At 29.4% G+C, this 18,161-nt stretch overlaps 1 protein-coding gene and 3 non-coding genes across 4 annotated transcripts in view; 3 read left to right on the top strand and 1 right to left on the bottom strand.

The window, feature by feature from the left end:
- The window catches only part of LOC103575419 (protein vestigial), a 31,294-nt gene that overhangs the window by 8,150 nt on the left and 4,983 nt on the right, over nt 1-18,161 (bottom strand). The gene's annotated exons all lie outside the window — the stretch shown is intronic.
- Nucleotides 5,648-5,729, top strand: Trnas-uga (transfer RNA serine (anticodon UGA)). Its single transcript has one exon. It is a non-coding gene; the product is annotated as a tRNA-Ser (tRNA).
- Nucleotides 6,113-6,194, top strand: Trnas-uga (transfer RNA serine (anticodon UGA)). Its single transcript has one exon. It is a non-coding gene; the product is annotated as a tRNA-Ser (tRNA).
- Nucleotides 6,335-6,416, top strand: Trnas-cga (transfer RNA serine (anticodon CGA)). The gene has a single exon. It is a non-coding gene; the product is annotated as a tRNA-Ser (tRNA).

An 18,161-nucleotide genomic window follows, 5' to 3' on the forward strand; every position in this document is an offset into this window, starting at 1 on the left:
GACCATTCGTCGACACGATTCTCCTATCTTCGCCAAAGATGAGAGAAATCCGACTCATCGAGTTTGTTATTTTATTTATTTTTTATCTTTCAGCTTTTATTGCTAAAATTTAAAGTTTAATACACGGAAACAAAATGAACTATATAAATTAACAAGTGACAAATAATATAATAATAAAGTGATCAATAAATACTATTATTCTAAATAGTAATTCTTCAATTTATATATTAAAACGTAAATTATTATAGAATGAATATTAAAATTTAATGTATATGCAAGAAAAATTACTATTTGAACTTTAAAAATCATAAGTGAAACTTAGAAAATTATTTTGAATGTTAAAATTCCCCATATTGACAACCGGGTTCCGGGTTATAATTTCAAACATTACTTTTTAAAGTTTATTTTTTTCCGTGTAAATCTATCGACTAAAATTTTATTTGCAATTACAACCGTTTGATTTTTATTTATCAATGCCAAGTATGAAAATTTGATTTGTTTATATTTATATATATAGTATTACAGTTGAAATAATTAAGACATATATTGAAATTGAAATAAGCACGATGATTATTTATTTGATACAAGTAAATAAGATCCTAAAGGTAAACGATGAGTGCAGAAATGAAAAAAAAGAAAGAGAAAAAAAAAAAAGCAAGACAAGACAAGACAAGAGCAACAGGAGGTTGAGGATCAGGCGATTGGCAATGGCATCAATTAGCCCTGGGCTGTTACGCTAATGTCTATCGAATGACGATCGCGAGTGGATAAAAGTTGTCGCGCGGCTCTTTGATAAATTCCCTGAAATATTCATCGTATACATGTTCTCTCGCACGAGTTTAAAGACTCAAGTATGCATACATTTTTCTTCACCGCACTGTATAATGAGATACTTTTTTAATTTTATATAAATATATATAGCACGCAATATAAATGTTAATAAATTAGATTGTTACGAAAGTCAATTGACAAATTTAATCGTTATCACATTCACCGTCGGCGAGTCTTTATTGGAGCAGCTTGATGTTTAATATTATTTAATTAAATAATAAATTAAAAAACAAAAAAAATGATATTGATTATAGCAGTTGTTAAGATCTATTTATCATAAATATGTTTAATAAGAGGTTAAAAAGTATTTAATGATAAATAAATGGTCATTTTTAGTGTCTGTTATCAAGTCTAATACGATATGTCTAGTGATCAACTCAACTACCTACCGCAGAGAGTTGTCCCGGCAGCTAAACGATTATACCGTATACTCTGAATCGTTTCCCACAAGAAACTTTTATTTTATTTTATCGAATGTGGAAAGAAAAAAATATAAAAAGACAAGACACTAAAAACTAAAAAACTATTTAATGGAAAAGAGAGAATAATATAAGCTTTCAATTGTGTGGGGTTTTTAGAAATAGAAACAGTTGCATCTGGAACGAAAAGAAACGTCCTAGTGAGGTAGCAAGGACGTATGGTAATTTTATAATATAAACTCATCGTAAAATACAATACGAATTCACATTGACGATCAGAGAAACTTATACATATATATACATATACACAAATATATATGTATGTATATATCCAAGACGCCGTCATTAAAAGATCACGATAACGACCACACAACGTTTTGTCGTCAATGTTTATGTATTTTATTTTTTTTTCCCATTTTGTTAATATATTTAAAGGGACATGAGAATTTCGTGATTTTTTTTTTATTTTACGCTGCCCAATGTAGAACGATTTTCATGCTTTCTGTAGATATATATCTTCCGAATCGTTTTAAGTGAGTCCGTGACAAATTGAAAATTTTTCGTTTTTTTTTTTTTTGTTTGTTTCTATATTTAAACAATTAATAGATTTCATAATAAACTATAAAAAAATATACATATATATGATGTATTTATATATAAACGACTTGAACGGATATTGCACGAACGGAATATCAGGTGCCCAAGGCTCTATAAATTCAATTAATTATTGAACGAATGGCAATACGTATATTACATGTAATGTAAGCAACGCGTATATATATGTATATACTTGTAAATTCTGTTTTCTAATACAAATCGAGTTTCTCAACGCGAGATTAAAGTCTTGAGTTTGCTCGTAATCGCAAGTTAAAGCGATTCGATGGACACTAGAAATCGTGTTGTGTGTTTATAGGCCGGTTGTAATATTTTTTCTCACCTGTTTCACTCTGTTTTTTATTCATTTATTTATTTATTTATTTATTTAATTTTTTTTTTTACATGCTACCGCATCGCATTGGCCCCGTTGCTATCGAGGACACACTGAAAGGCCGGCGCGTTTGATGCTGATGCAAGGACGTCTTCGTCGTCGTCGTTGTCGTCGTAGCAGTTGACTCGAGAGTGCGCCTTTACTTCGAGAGATCGATCCCTAAGGACGATCAGCCGGATTTATTTCTCTCTCACTCTATCTGTATTTATTTTTTAAATATATTATGGACTTCGGTGAAATATGTAATTATCTACGCATTAAAAAAGATATAATGTGCGTAAAAATTTAAAGCTCGAAATTATTTAAGTCAATTAGTGAGTAGTTTGCTAGAGTAATATAATTAAATTGAATTAAAAATTATTTAAAATAGTTGGTGGTCAAGTTTTATTAAAAAGAAAAATTTTATACTAATAATTATAATTAGTATTGAAATTTCATTAAAATTAAAAAATATCATTATCTTGATTTAGTTAAATGATAAAATTAAATTTAATTAGATTGGTATTATTATTATGATTATGATTTTAGTAGCATGATAATTATTTCAAGATCAAAGTCATCAGAGTTTCTAAACTTAAATAATTACAATATATGATATTACATTACAAAGAGAACATGAAAGTAATTATCACGCATACATTTCGTGGACAAGTCCCTTATTTTAAAGATTATCAAGCTTACACTAATTTCATAAAGATAATTACTTAGTCTTGTCAAATAATAACTAAATAATTTAATTTTTTTACGATGGTCAATTAGCTGAATATTTAAAATTTTAGTTATTTTTAAGTCTATACATTTGTACAAGTTGTTGATAATTAAACGGTGAGGCTTAACCTGAGAAAACCATGAGCAATCACCACAACCATATGATGAGAGTATTCTCACCACGTTTTCTGTCTCGCGAGAAGCTAAGCCGGATATCGCGGATCTTCAAAGAGCCGCAAACATCGTTAATATAAATTACCCATGCCATAGTCTACACACTACAATTTACTTTTTATTTTATTCATTTTTCTTATAATCCCACTTTTTTTTTTCTTTTTTTTTATTCATTTAATTCTGCTGCTCGCACTTGTATAAAATGCATTCATGTATGTATGTATGTTCTGTAAGCCATGTTAGCTTCAAAGTCTTTTTCATGTCGATACCAATCTCTTTAAAATGAAAAAATTATAATCACTTAAATATACTGAAAAAAAAAAAAAAAAAAAATAATAAAAGATTTATTTTGTAGTTGTTTTTCTTAAATTTATAATATTTTCTATTGATGTAGGTAAAAATGCGTTGTATGAAAAATTTTTATCCAGTCTAATTTTATCAAACTAAATGTTATCGCAATTAGAAAAGTAAATAACTTATTTTTATGTAAGTTAAGATTAAATTAATCATATTAATCATTTTATGAAGTGCAAACATGTGACGTTACGGCGACAGTTATATTTACCGTCTGTTAAAAGAATATAATATTAACTTTTATAATTGATATTTTATATTTATTTTTTAATTTTTTTATCTTTATTTTTAAATTAATTAATGAGTAAAAATTATTCAATACTCCGTATTTTATTGAAAATATATATGGATTTACTTTATTTAGGTATTTAGCGGCTTAATGTTGATGTGTAAAAAATATTTTCACTTGTATTTATACATATGAAGATTAATGACGTCGATCGGAAGATAGTGGGCCGTAAAGGAGGAATTGTTAATTACGAACAGCATATATATGCATATCATTATTAATTATATTAGGTGATAAGTGTATTATGTATTTCAATTACTCAATAGCACACTTGTTGATTCGTCATGTGTAAATGAAGCTCAATAAAAACCTTCATTTATATACGAAACTGAAAATTAAATTTAAAAGAAAAAAAAAAAGAAATTAAATAAAACTAAAAGGGTTCTCTCGTCACCTGTCACTTGACAAACGTTCGTCACTTGTAACAGTTGCACCTTGTGATTTTTTCTTCATCACTAAAGTCAGTCAGCTCACCAGAGTTTATTTAGGTAGAATGAAATTTTAAAAAAATTCAATTCAACTCTTAGGTAATTGGTAAAATACTTTGGTTTTTTTAAATTTAATTTTATTGTAATGTATATAAGGTACAGAGTAGCATCAGCGACATCCATTATTTAAATGATTATTTATGGGAGACATAAATAATTCGATCAGGGGCAACATTCGAATATGGTATCAATGACAAAAATACGTGGAAGCAGACGCGCATCATAATCAGATACAACACACACATATACACATATTACATATATTTAAGCTGCTCCGCCATCTATACAATTTTTATTGTCATATATGTATTTTATTGTTTTTTAATTTCTTATTCTATATATTATTTAAACATTTATTAACTTATTATATATATATATTCTGAAACCAATGACTTGAAAAGTCGAGTTGGGTCTTTCGATTCGTCACTGTCAGACAATGCGATGTCACGAAAGGTGAGGTAACAACGCATTGTGTAGATGAAACTCAAGATTGTCCCGGTGAAAAATGATCCGCGAAATGGGGGAGGCATTCCAACAAGTCTCTACAGCAGCCAACAAAAGAGAATGCTAAATAGAAGAGATTAAGCCTAAAAATGTTTACTAAAACCTTTACAAGTTTTTTATAAACTTTGTAATGCAATGGAACTAAATAATTACGAAACATTGTTACAAGTAATAGTATATATTTAATGAATATACATGTGCGCAAAGATCGGCGGTTAATTTATTGTTGAATATAATATAATGAGATGGGTTTGTCATAATATTAATTAATTATTTGTAGTTAAGAACGTTTAAGCAGAAATTAAAAAAAGTTAAAGAGATGTCACGAACATTTAATTTACAGTACAAAACAATGTGCAAGCTGCGTGTCACTAACGAGCTCGTCACGCTTCTCCTCTTTAAGGATGTGCCTCAATAATGACAAAAGCTTGTAGAGTATGTAACTTGTGAATATTCGTATCTGATACTTAATGTCTGTCAATCGCTCAACTCTTAATGACGTTAATAATAATAATCATGATTATTGTTATTTGTTGTGAATGACGAGTTAATTATCTTAATTACAATTATATCTATCAGATGTCCATATACATTAATGGTGATGAATGTTATCACACCACTATCAGTTCATTATACATTTAATGACGTACTTATGACATAAAGTCCAAATGAGAATATTTTATTACATCGAGTGCATTGTAATTTGCCTCATTAAAAGTTTTATATCAAATTCAAAATTTTTGATCAGCTAATAGCTGAAGTTTATACAGAAATGATCTATTGAACATATTTAACTTGAGTTGTCATCTAGCTTGATGTGTTTAACTCAAAAACAATGTCTGCAGAAGTTGGTTAGATTAAGAGTGTTAACTAATTTTCGGTTAACGTATCAGCTGCGGTGTCCGAGCGGTTAAGGAGATGGACTTGAAATCCATTGGGTTTTACCCGCACAGGTTCGAATCCTGTCCGCAGCGAAATCATTTTTTTTCATCTTTCACACAGAAAAAAAATTGTGGCTTTCCTAACCGCAATGTTATAAAACATAATAACGAATATTCTAATATGTAGTAAAAGATACTAGATACATAAATAGTGCCGATAACTGAATATTGTAGTAAGCATTGACGATTGTAGTTGGCGTTACTGCACGTGTGGTTCAGGTTATTCTAAGTTGGAGTTGGTATTTCTTTACTCCCATTTGTGGTAATCTTAACTACAGTAGCTGTTATAGTAACTACAATTTTTTTTCCATGATTAATAATTCTTATCGATGACCTTTTCCAATTAAAATACTGTTTTATTGAACTTAAATATCACGCTTGGTTCTTATGAGTACTGTAATCATCGTCTCCCGTGAGCTGCGGTGTCCGAGCGGTTAAGGAGATGGACTTGAAATCCATTGGGTTTTACCCGCACAGGTTCGAATCCTGTCCGCAGCGAAGTCATTTTTTTTTTTTTTTTTTTTTTACTTCATACGAAATTTTAATCGGCTGACATGCAACTGAACAAATACAGTTTAATACAATGTAAATTGAACGTTTATTAATAAAAAGACGTTTTGTTACACGAAATTTAGAAAGCTGTGGTGTCCGAGTGGTTAAGGAGATGGACTCGAAATCCATTGGGTTTTACCCGCACAGGTTCGAATCCTGTCCGCAGCGAATTCATTTTTTACATTAATTTTCATAAAATCTTAAATTATTTATTTTTTATTATCTTTTCTTTGAATAATATTTCGCATATGAATTTTTGGAGCAGCAGGAGCATCAAAAAATTTTTCGGTAGACCATAAAGCTAAAAAAGCTAAAAAGAACGCACAAGTTAGTCGAACAACAGAAGGCGGAGAATAAAAAAGAACCCGCCCAACCCGGTTGTCTAGACAATATAATTGAAGTAACAAAGTAACAAAGAGTCTGCAATTACACTAATATAACTCTTGGTTTACTCGTATGTATATACCGGAAAAGAATGGCTGCTACTTCTCAAGGGTCATTTTGATTAAATTACGAGAGCAATAGTCGTAAAACTGTCACTTTGTATTTTACCTTCAGTATCTAGATTATAATATATACTCAACATTATAAATATAACATCATCGCCGGAAGTAATGCTATTCAATTAATACATATATATATATTCTATAATAAATATTAGTAATTTATTATTAAATAGCTCACGGTCAACGTGTTAGAAATGTAAAAATGATAATAAAAACTTATAACTCGGGTGATGTGTGTAAAACTCTTTGATAAATATTTTTATAACCAAAAAAAATATCATAAAGATGTCAGTATGCGGATGTATTAGCGTACTGCATATTTTTTTTCTTCCTATTTATGTCGAATCCTTAAAGAAAGGTATTGCATTGTTATTTTTAGTTAATTATACGCAAGGATTTAAATTATAATGTAACATGTAGTTCCTTTTTTGTCTTGATTTGCTCCGATAATCAACGAAACCTACTACTCATAATATTTTATTTTTCTTAATTATATACTCTGAGGTTGCATTGAAAACCATAATTAACTAAATTAATATACTTCGAGTTTAATTATTGAATACAAAATTTGCATAGTATATATGTAGTTGCTATTATTGTACTAGTGTGCACATAATTATGATTTTGGATGTAAAAAATGAAAATTAAACGGATTAAAAAATAAAATAGAAGTTTAATTGAAGAAACTGACAACGATAAAGCGAATAAAATTAAAGCATTTTCAAGGGGTTAAAGGTAGATATAGTTTTGAGGGGGTAAAGTTTAATCTTGCGAAGAGGCTTTTCATCGCGTGAATATCGAAGAATTTGTCGCTCGGTTGGAGACGACCCGAGCGCGAATACATCAAAAGAATTTCCATCATCTCTTGTTTTCTATACCTACGGAAAACTCTTACTCTCATTATCATACCCTAGACTGACGGGTTGTCTCTCTCTCTACCGCCATACTCTTTTAAATAGTCTCTCTTTCTTTGTACTTATGATGATACTACCAAGACTCTTATAATCATTTATTATCTTTTACCGACAACATCTAGACACAAAACCTTGTTGTTCTGCTGATAGTATAAAGAACATCAAGAACAAGTTAAACATGGTATGTATAGACATATATATTTATAATATACAATAATTAGTTGAAGGATGTGATCAAGTTGCGAAATTAATGCTTTGTTTAAAAATTATCTGCTGTTCTATTTTCTTAAATATCTTTTGTACTTGAGACGTCTTTATTATAAACTTACTTTCTTAAGTAACCTTTTAGACTTGCTTAACAACTTTTCAATATACTTGTATACTTATTTTGTCGCAAACTTTTCCATTATTTTACGCTGAAGAAAAAATTTATCAATGATATTTTTTTATTCATTAAAAAAAAAAAAAGTTAAAGTCATATGCAGCAAAAATGTAAAAGAGGAAGTGTAAAGTTATTATTCAAAGTGTCTAAGCATGACATTTGGCTCATTTAATTTAAGAATTTCGCATCTGTTTTTCATTGTAAAATTACAGCAAAAGCATACTATCAGTAAGAGCATCGGCATAATCAGCGGTAGCATCTCAGCATCAAAAGTATTCACACCAGTATACTTAAACATCATTTATACTAAAAATCACACATCACTATATAAATTTAGTGTGGGTATTTATATATGTACATATATGTGTGTAAGAACGCGAGCTATCGCGTATCCTTTATTCGAATAAGTTCGGAGATTCAAAGCCCGTCGGGAATGTCTCCTCATTAATAAAAGTGATTCCATGCGCGTCTTTGTCGCCTATATACTGCTCTGTTGCTCGTTCGAATCTGCACAGATGCGTCGTTCACCAGGGGATACGCGTCTTATTGGTCGTTTGACGGTGGAAAGACCAAAGTGTACAAGATAATAATAAAAAAAAAACTTACATACAATTGTATGTATATGCGTGTGTATGAAAGAGATAAAGAGCTCTTTAGAATGGAAGAAAGAGAGAGAGAGAGAGAGATGGTGAGAAAGCAGGAAGAGTGTCTTCGTCATCGTGATACCAAAACTCTTGAAAAATTTTTGGCATGAGCATATTTTAATCAATTTCGCTTGCATACCACATGACGTGTGACATTTCACTTGTCAAAATTCTCAATGGTATAATTGGAAAAATTGATGATTAGTTTATTGAAACTGATCCTGAACTTGTATCACTTTTGGCAGTGGTAATATTCCTGTTAATATATAATAGCTTATGGTAACTTGTGTAGAAGACAATAAGCTGATATGGATGAAGAAGATAAGCTGAAGCGTTCTCTTAATTATGTCTCTTGGTTTTGGAAAGCCAAGGGAAAACCTGGTTACTTAGTACATAGAGCATACGTGCATTCATATGGAATTGAAAGGGTTGGGTTAGTGAACTTAGCTAGCTTTACTATGTATTCTACAAGTACGGTGGGAATAAATAGATAGAGACTCTACATTACCTTTAATCTATCTACTACTATACTAATAGTACTATACCTATACTTTTACATATTAATAAGGTTGGTGGTGTAATAGTTGTAGTAGTAATCCGAGTCTGAAAATTAACCGGCTAATTTGTGTCGAGGTGAGGGTCTTATTTAATTAGAACTACTGTTACCTTGGATGTATACTAACGCTCTTTTGTATATACGTATATACATACTTGAGCAATCTATTGTATTAAACATTAAGTAATATATATAATATAACACTTTAAGGTGTATACACGAGTAAAGAAAAAAATATTGATTTTTTAAAAAATGATTATTTAATAGCCAGTTAACATAAAGATTGTAAATGATAATAAATAAAAAGATTTTAATGATTAATCGTAAGGTTTAACATTTTATTTTTGTAAAATTACCACCACGTGAAACTTGACCTTGGGATATATGTTCAAGATTGGAGAAAGAACCGACTAAGAGATTGTTAGATAAGAAAATAATAAATGATTCTTGACCAAGTGACCGAGGTAAGGGCGAATGTGTGTTTCTTTAAATATATATAAAAAAAATAAATTAATTTTAAAAAATAATACAAAAAAGAAAAAAGCAGAAGTGAAATACAACCCAGGCTATGCCTAAAACGGTATGAGAACGGTACAAGTATGGAAATTAAATGCGAAATGTCAATATTATTAACATCGACTTTTATTTTTATTAAATCTTGTCAATACTTTTATTAACTTTTTTTTCATCATACTCAATTGATTAATATCACTCTGTTATGATATATTATTATTATTATTATTATTATTATTATTATTATTCTTTATTTAATTGACCATGAAGTCGAAGCTTCTTGCGGCCATCCATTAATACAATACAACAATATAATAGTATAGTATACAAAATATTAGAAATAAATACATTATCATTTTTCAATATCATTCATTATCCATTATAATATTGTTACCAAATTATTCAAAACATGATTCACGAAACTCTTTGAATGTTAATTTATTAGAACAATTTATTGGTAGTTTGTTCCATGCCCTTATTGCACATACAATGGACGACTTATCATATTTAGTACTACGACAATTTGGTAATGCTAATAAATCTTGTTGTATATCACCTCTTCGCAGTTTAGGCTCTAAAATATAAATTTCTCGGTGGAATAAAGGCATGTAGCCCATATGAATTGCCTTATATATTAAACAGCAATAAAAGAATTCACGCCTTGTTTTTAGTGTATGCCATCTTAATTTTTTACAATATGGAGTAACGTGTTCGTATTTTTCTCTGTAATTTTAATTTCTGCTGTGCAGTTATATCGCTATAAATCGCTGTACAATAATCAAATATTGGCCAAATTAATGTGGTAATGAGTTTCTTTCGTACTTGCAAATTAAATATATCTTTATTCATTTTTAATTGTGCAAGTGCTCTCATACTTTTATACACTTTAATTTTAGGAGCTACTTTACAAAATTCTGAGTTGACCCTATTAGCGCTTTTGCATGATGGAACTTATGTTTGTATTTACAACCGTTGCCTGCTTTGACAGCAAACGCAAGGTCATCTATCTCCGCAAAGCACAATATGCTTGCCATTATGGTAAAACAGTCAAAAAGTTTTAAGATATGTCTAATAGTAAGCAGCCCTGTCTATTTAACACTGTAAGGAGAAAAATTAACCTCAAATCCAATTAATTGAAGCAATCACAGAATTATAAATTATAATTATTGAAATAATTTTGAATAATCACTGAATTATTCTGTACACAATGATACCCAATATAACTGATAAAATTTACTAGATTTGTTGTATTTAAAATTAAACACACAGCGAAATAATAAGCGTCTATATTACTCTGAATACTATTTAACTATACTATTTATTATACTATATTACTTATTTACTATATTACTATTTATTATTTATTTACTATATTATTTATTATTTTATTTACTATACTATACTATGTCGCTAATAATATATTATGAATAACTCTGTCAATTATATGTTAGAAAATCTTTTACCAACTCCATTTATGCTTAAATAAATTCATTTGGCAATTACCCAATAATCAAATTGTTTTTTTCCAATAAGTATATTTATTTTTCATGAATTTAATTTTTTTGTAAGTTTTATTTAATCAATGCTCAAGTGCAGAAAGAGTTGCCAAAAGAACAAACACGCGATATTGATAAGCCAAGTCAAATATAAAATTATACAAGTGTACAGCAGCTAATTAATGTTAATTTATCGTATTTGTATTAATTGATTCACTCCTTGATAATAGAAATTTAACGAATATATTTTTAAAATTTATATTTATATATACAGCATTATTATTTCCATTATAGTATAAAAATAAAATATTTGATTTTGTAAAAAATTACTTATGTACAATTAAATATTGTGATACAATTAAGAATAAAAAAAATGTCGCGTGACCCACACACTTACATATATATGTATAAAGTATGTATTTAACGGTCCTCATCGCCGATAAATCATCAACTTTCCGCGGGATAACGATTTGAAGAATTCAAAACGGGCGCGAAGTGATTAAACGAGTAGTTGTCATCAGTGACGCTAACATATTACATGCACTGTAGACAAACTTAATGATTTATATTACTGAACGATCTTATGTCCGTTAACTTGCAAATTATCATCCTGACAAGCCTATGAGTACATTTCAGTTTAAATGAAAAAATTAATAACCAGGGTAGAAGTAGCATTTGTGGCCACTGCTCTATTTTTCAAGATTCAATACTTCATTTTAATTAATCAAAAAGTATTAAAAAAAAACTTCTATTGTAATAGTGTGATAAAAATTATCAAATACATTTTAAAAATTGATTATGTCATTGAGAATTTTAAATATGACTATTTGAATTTTTAGAGTGTCCATTACTGGCCTTTAAGTCGCCAAAAACGATCACTCCAAAAATTTTTTACAGTGTAAATAGACAAGAAAATAAAATTAATTATAGTTTTGATAAATAACCAAACTGTTAATGCAATGTATATTTGAATCATTCAAAGTATTCAATGAATTTGTTTTATAAGCGACTACTATAACTTTTTTTTGCAATTTAAAGTTCTTAATCTTTACAGTATTGAATTTATTTCTCTCTTATTGAACTATAATTTTTCTGCTTTCTCTTTTGAAATGTACTGAGTTAATAGATTTCTAGACATCTAGAGTTGAATAAATCTGGCTTAAAGCCAGACAGTACGGTTTATTATAGTTTTGTTATGACAGTCTAACGTTTCGGTAAATTAATGCTGAAACAAATGTATCTTGTGACCCACGGCAACTGCGATGTACCCTTAATTGAATTGGTAAACATCGTAAGTTAACCAGTAAGTAGTCGCGTCGACGTAAATCACACTACGTTCTGTTGTAAATGCTGATGCTCTTTCACCATAAAAAAACAAAAAAAAAAAAAAGACATCAACAAATTAAAATTTTTTGTTTAAAGATCTCAACTAACAATTTAAAAAGTCCATTTTTTTGTTATTTATATACTTATGTATACATAAATTGATAATGTACTTTTGATTTTATATATATACGTATATACATATGTATATGTGTTAAATATTTAATTTTATTTATATAGAGTATCATAGTGGTTTCAGGAGAGTATGTTATTCTCACAAAAGCACTCTCAAATAATTCCTGGTGATTAATGACTTGTCACAGTTGAACTCAAAATAGAAATCGTCGAAGATAAATGATATATTTAATGAGTGTTATTTTGCTTAATAAATTAATTTCATGTAATTAAAAAACACGGATGAGACTTTAATAAAAAAAAAAAGTAACCCATATATTTCTTCGTTGTCTCGAATGTTTAATATTTTATTTAACTGAATTTGAGTAATATTAGATTTTCGTCTAATTAATTATATTTTTAAATATTTCAAATAATTAATTAACAGAATAATTAATTTGTTTTTGTTTTTCCGACAAATTTATTGTTAAAAATATTTAAACAACCAATGAGAGAATGTACTGACAAAAATTTTCAGTCGAATTAAACATTCCACCCAAGTGTACAGAGCATAACTGGCGAAAAAAATTTATTTGAAATGTAAACCTCGTTGTAATTAATAGTAAAATAAAATAAAAAAAGTAAATAATGTTAACTTGCGTGGCAGCACTTTTGCAGGTACAGATAAACAAAGCTAATCCACCGAGAAAATCATCGAGAAGTAGCAAAAGTATGCGGGGTAAGTGGGAAATTAATAACGCCTATAAGAATTTACACATATATATATACATAAATATAAATAGTATATATCAGTACTAAGAGTAAAATCTAAAATTCTTTTATTCTTTTTCTCCCTTGCATCTTTTCTCTGAGCAACTAATGCAAGTACAGTCCAAGTAAAGCGGTAGCGGCAAAGAGATAAGACTCCCATTACTGAAATACCGACGACGGACATATATATAAATATATATATAAGTATGTGTGTATTGACCGACGAGTCGGTCACACACGGAACTTTATTGCATTTTTTTATTATTATTCTTACTCGAGCAATTACTTTAAGGCATATATGCACTGTAATCGACGAGTGCAAAACTTTAATAAATATATTTTTATAATACACACGTGTTTTCTAAATACATATTATTCAATATTTTTTGTTAACTGCTAAAGCAAAATGAGAGGATGAGAAAAATAAATAATATATGTAATGGAAGAGAAGAATAAGGTGGGAGAGCATAGGACATATATACATATATATAGGGATATGTATGTAATAGCAATGCGGATTCAACGAGGTAGAGGATAACGTAGCTGTCATGAGCATATGATTTGTCGCGACGTTCACCAGCTGCCGCCCTCGTTACGTTCCTGCGACTGTCCCTCTTCCTCTCTTTATTTCATTTTTACTTTATATGTATTTTGTGGTATTTATAAACATGTATATATATAAATATACGTATCCTACTACTGATATAATATAGAAAAAAAAAAAATAAGAAACAGCAGACCCCAACTATGAGGCCCGTGTGTCTGAGTTTGCAATATGTTCCACGATCTGCACACAACCATCGTTAAAAACAAAATAATATTCAGCTCTTTTTATTATATTTTAATATACTTAAGTACACAAAGTCATATTAATTGATTAATATTATAAAATATGTAATAAGAAACAAAGTCGTAAAAGAAACAATCAATTTGCAGAAGAATTCAAAAACAATCGATTTAAACTTTGGCGATCGTGCGAATCGATAACCTAAAGATCTCACGATCAGATCGAATACAAACTACATGGAGAAGACGTAGAATATAACGTAAAGCATGGGACAAAAGGCCCTTGAATCCCGGAAACGAGTAATCGAAAATAATAAAAAAAAAAAATATATAAAATAAAATAAAATGAAATAGACAAGTCAGGAAGAGATTTGCAGAACTTGTTCGATCTCAATACATCCAGATTATTCGAGTTTATTTTTTCAGTGGGTAAAATAAAACAAAGAATTGTCAAAGGATCATTTGTAACACAAAAACCAAAAGAAACATTTTTTTTTTCGCTGTTAAATTTTTTAACTCAAAAACAAAAGGAGTTAATAAAAAAAAACCGTTTGTCTTTATTTTTTTTAATTTTTTGTATTGTCTCTGAACCAACAAATCGACAATCAGCCGACTGTCGTGACTGACAAACCTTTAGACGCATTCGCCATTCACGGCAATTGAATTGCAGATTATTTTCGACAGATGGACACGATATGGGCCTTTGCATCGGGCTTTGGATGTTAGTCCACCAATATTATCATTATTATTACTTTTTTTATTTATATATATTACTGTGAAGCTCAAAAGACTTTGAATATATAGGGATTTATTAATCATTTGATCAATGCCTTATATATGGGGATATATATGTGACTTGAATGTAATATATATACAGTCAGCAGCAAGCCCGTTATCATTCAATATTAAAAACAAAGCTGATGCGACGACATGTCCATCGGTGTATATGTATATATATATATAGCTAAATAAAGTGTAGATTTAACGGTGTGATATAAACCTGTGACGAACTTGACGTACTGCGTGTGCCAGAGTAGACCGAGTGATTGGATCTACAGCAGGAGACCAACTTGACACTGAATAAGTCAATGTCTCGATTGGAATTGTCGGATTGACCGTTATGGATTGCATTGCTAAGTCGTTGACGATTGTTGAATAAAAGTCTGCAGACTATATATAAATATACATTTGTATTGATTAATTTTTAAAAAAATAAATAAATTCACTTATTTATTTATTTAAAAAAAATATAATGTTAGATATTAAATTGAATTAATAAAATGGAGGCAATGGTAAATAAAATGAATGAGAATATATTGTATATGTATATTCATTATCGGCGGATTTTGGGCGTGGCAATGCTGACAATAAAATATATGTAGTGCCAAGTCACCTCGTTGATCTATTATCCTTCTACACATGTTTCACATCTTTACAATGTCTTGTAAAATTTAAAAAAATTTATTCAAAGTATGTAAACTTATTTTGAAATTTTAAAAATATTATAAATTTAATTTCAACTAAAGTACTTTCTTAAATTTATATTTAATTATTATTCTATCGTCGTATCGAAAGTACGATGGATGCTATAACTGGTAATTATAAATTTATATAAGTTGATTTTTCTTTGCAAAAACGTTTGAGAAAAATTATATATACAATATATATAACACCGGTTAGCTTCACCACTATATCGATTATAGGTTGAAATATTAATAAAAATTTAACGTAGCGACATATACTTTTTTATTCATACTTGGATGTTCAAGTAAAGGCGGATACAAAGTAAAATGTATATATATGTTTTGAGAAAATACGAGAGAGACAGAGAAAGAGATGAGATAGGAATGGGAATGGGGACGTTGCGTCTTGAGCTTTAATTTATGTAGGAACCTAGAAAACTGAAGGCAAGATATGTACCAAGTATAACCCCGAGAGAGTTTAGAACAAGAAGGGAGTAGCGAAGATGAGAGTCAACATGTGACAGAAGCAAAAACTCAAGATCGTTATAATTTATACACTAAACGCCTTATTCTACGCGCGTTAAGATAACTTTGTTTTTATTTTTATTCTTAATTTTATTTTGATTCATTCCCCAGACGTCCTTCCATGCCACGTGGATAATGTGACAAATATATACACAAACATATACATATATTAGACTTGTTCATTTTTTATACTGTGCGAATGTATGTCTAAAGAAATTGACTTATCAATATGATAGACAACATTTACCGATAAATAAGTATTGGTAGTCGGTTCGTGAGTATCAGCTGGATCAGTGGCTACAAAAGAATAAGACAAAATAAATATAGATATATAAAACAAACATCTCCATTCTTAGGATAAAATAAATAAGAATAACGTGTGTCTTATTTTTCTCCGGTCTCTCTTACGTACATACGGTACGGCCAAATTTACAAGCACCGAGTAAGCATCCTTATATTCGCTGTGTACTATCTTGTTTCTCATTCAATAGGTTTACATTATACTCTCTTACTCTCTCAAGTCAGTTATAGAAAAAGATAAAACAGCCATATCCGTGCGCGTGTATTATTTTAGCCCTCGAATAACCAACACTGCTAATGTATATGTATATATATAGTAACAAAGACCATATAACTGCTGATGTTGCTGATGTTGCTGATGTTGCTCGGTAACCACTGGCTAAGACACATCAAGTTTCTATATGTATATATAAACATATATAAGTAAGAGAGAAATAGTATGGGAATAAAAGAATAAGACTGGTGTGGTTTTGCCGGTCAGATCTCGTGGTACCGATAACCCAGGAGACACATCGCCACCTCGTCGAGACGATCGTAAAATTTGGTCAGCAGGTAAACAATTTTGCGGTCTGTTTGAAAATCTACAACAACCGCCGCAGCTATAAGACAGTAGACACCATCAGCATCGGCAGAAGCCAGTTATATAGACTAGTTAAGTAGCCAACTTGAGTATATAAATGTAAATATGTAGATGTATTTAATCATTTTACCGCAGGGGATGTGTTGTCAATTGAATAATTTCAAAAACTCGATTTATTAAACATAAATTTTTATGAAAAAAATATAAAGTCATTTACAATATATATAAATAAAAATATAGACTAGTGATAAATATTTATTTAACTATATATAAATTGATCTAAGAATTTATGAGATTAAACAACAAACTTTCGCAACATTTATTGGTTATATAAACGGGTTTTCAGACTACTCCCGGTTTGTTTCCGTTCCATTCGAAGAAGATCGAGTATAAGACAGAAAAAGGGATCGATAAAAAGTCACATATATTATATATCGATAGACGAGTGTCTCACAAGTAAAGTTACTATCAATGGTTCCGGTCTGCTTGGTCGCGATCTATTGATTTCCCTTGGTATATATATGAATGTATCAATACGTATATATTTACTACCACTACTAGCGCTCTTTTATAGATCTATCGGTCTCAATATATATTTTTTTGTATGGTGTTTAATTGCGTAATGGAAAAGCGATAAATTCTTTAGGAAACTAGTGACGCAGACTATAGACTGTTAGCTGAGTTTATTCTGAGTCAATAATATCCTTTTTTTCTCTTGACGGAAATAATCATCGGCAAGGCCTTTCTCTTTTCTCAATGAAATCTTTAATACTAATAAAAATCACTCAGCATCCTCATACCTACATTTACACAATTACTCACTGAGTTATTTTTTTAAAAATTCTTTAAAATCTAATAGCGCTGTGAAATTACCGTCACTTTTATGTTTTACATTCAGCCAGATCACGACAAATTTATTGACAATTCCTTGTAAAAATTATTTCGCTCAATTTTTTATAAAATAATTTTCTGAAGTATCAAGTTGATCACTTTTTCGCTGGTTAATTGACGTCAATTTTCTGACAATTTTTCTGATGTAA

The sequence above is a fragment of the Microplitis demolitor genome, chromosome 7 (assembly GCF_026212275.2).
Source record: "Microplitis demolitor isolate Queensland-Clemson2020A chromosome 7, iyMicDemo2.1a, whole genome shotgun sequence".
Lineage (NCBI taxonomy): Eukaryota > Metazoa > Arthropoda > Insecta > Hymenoptera > Braconidae > Microplitis > Microplitis demolitor.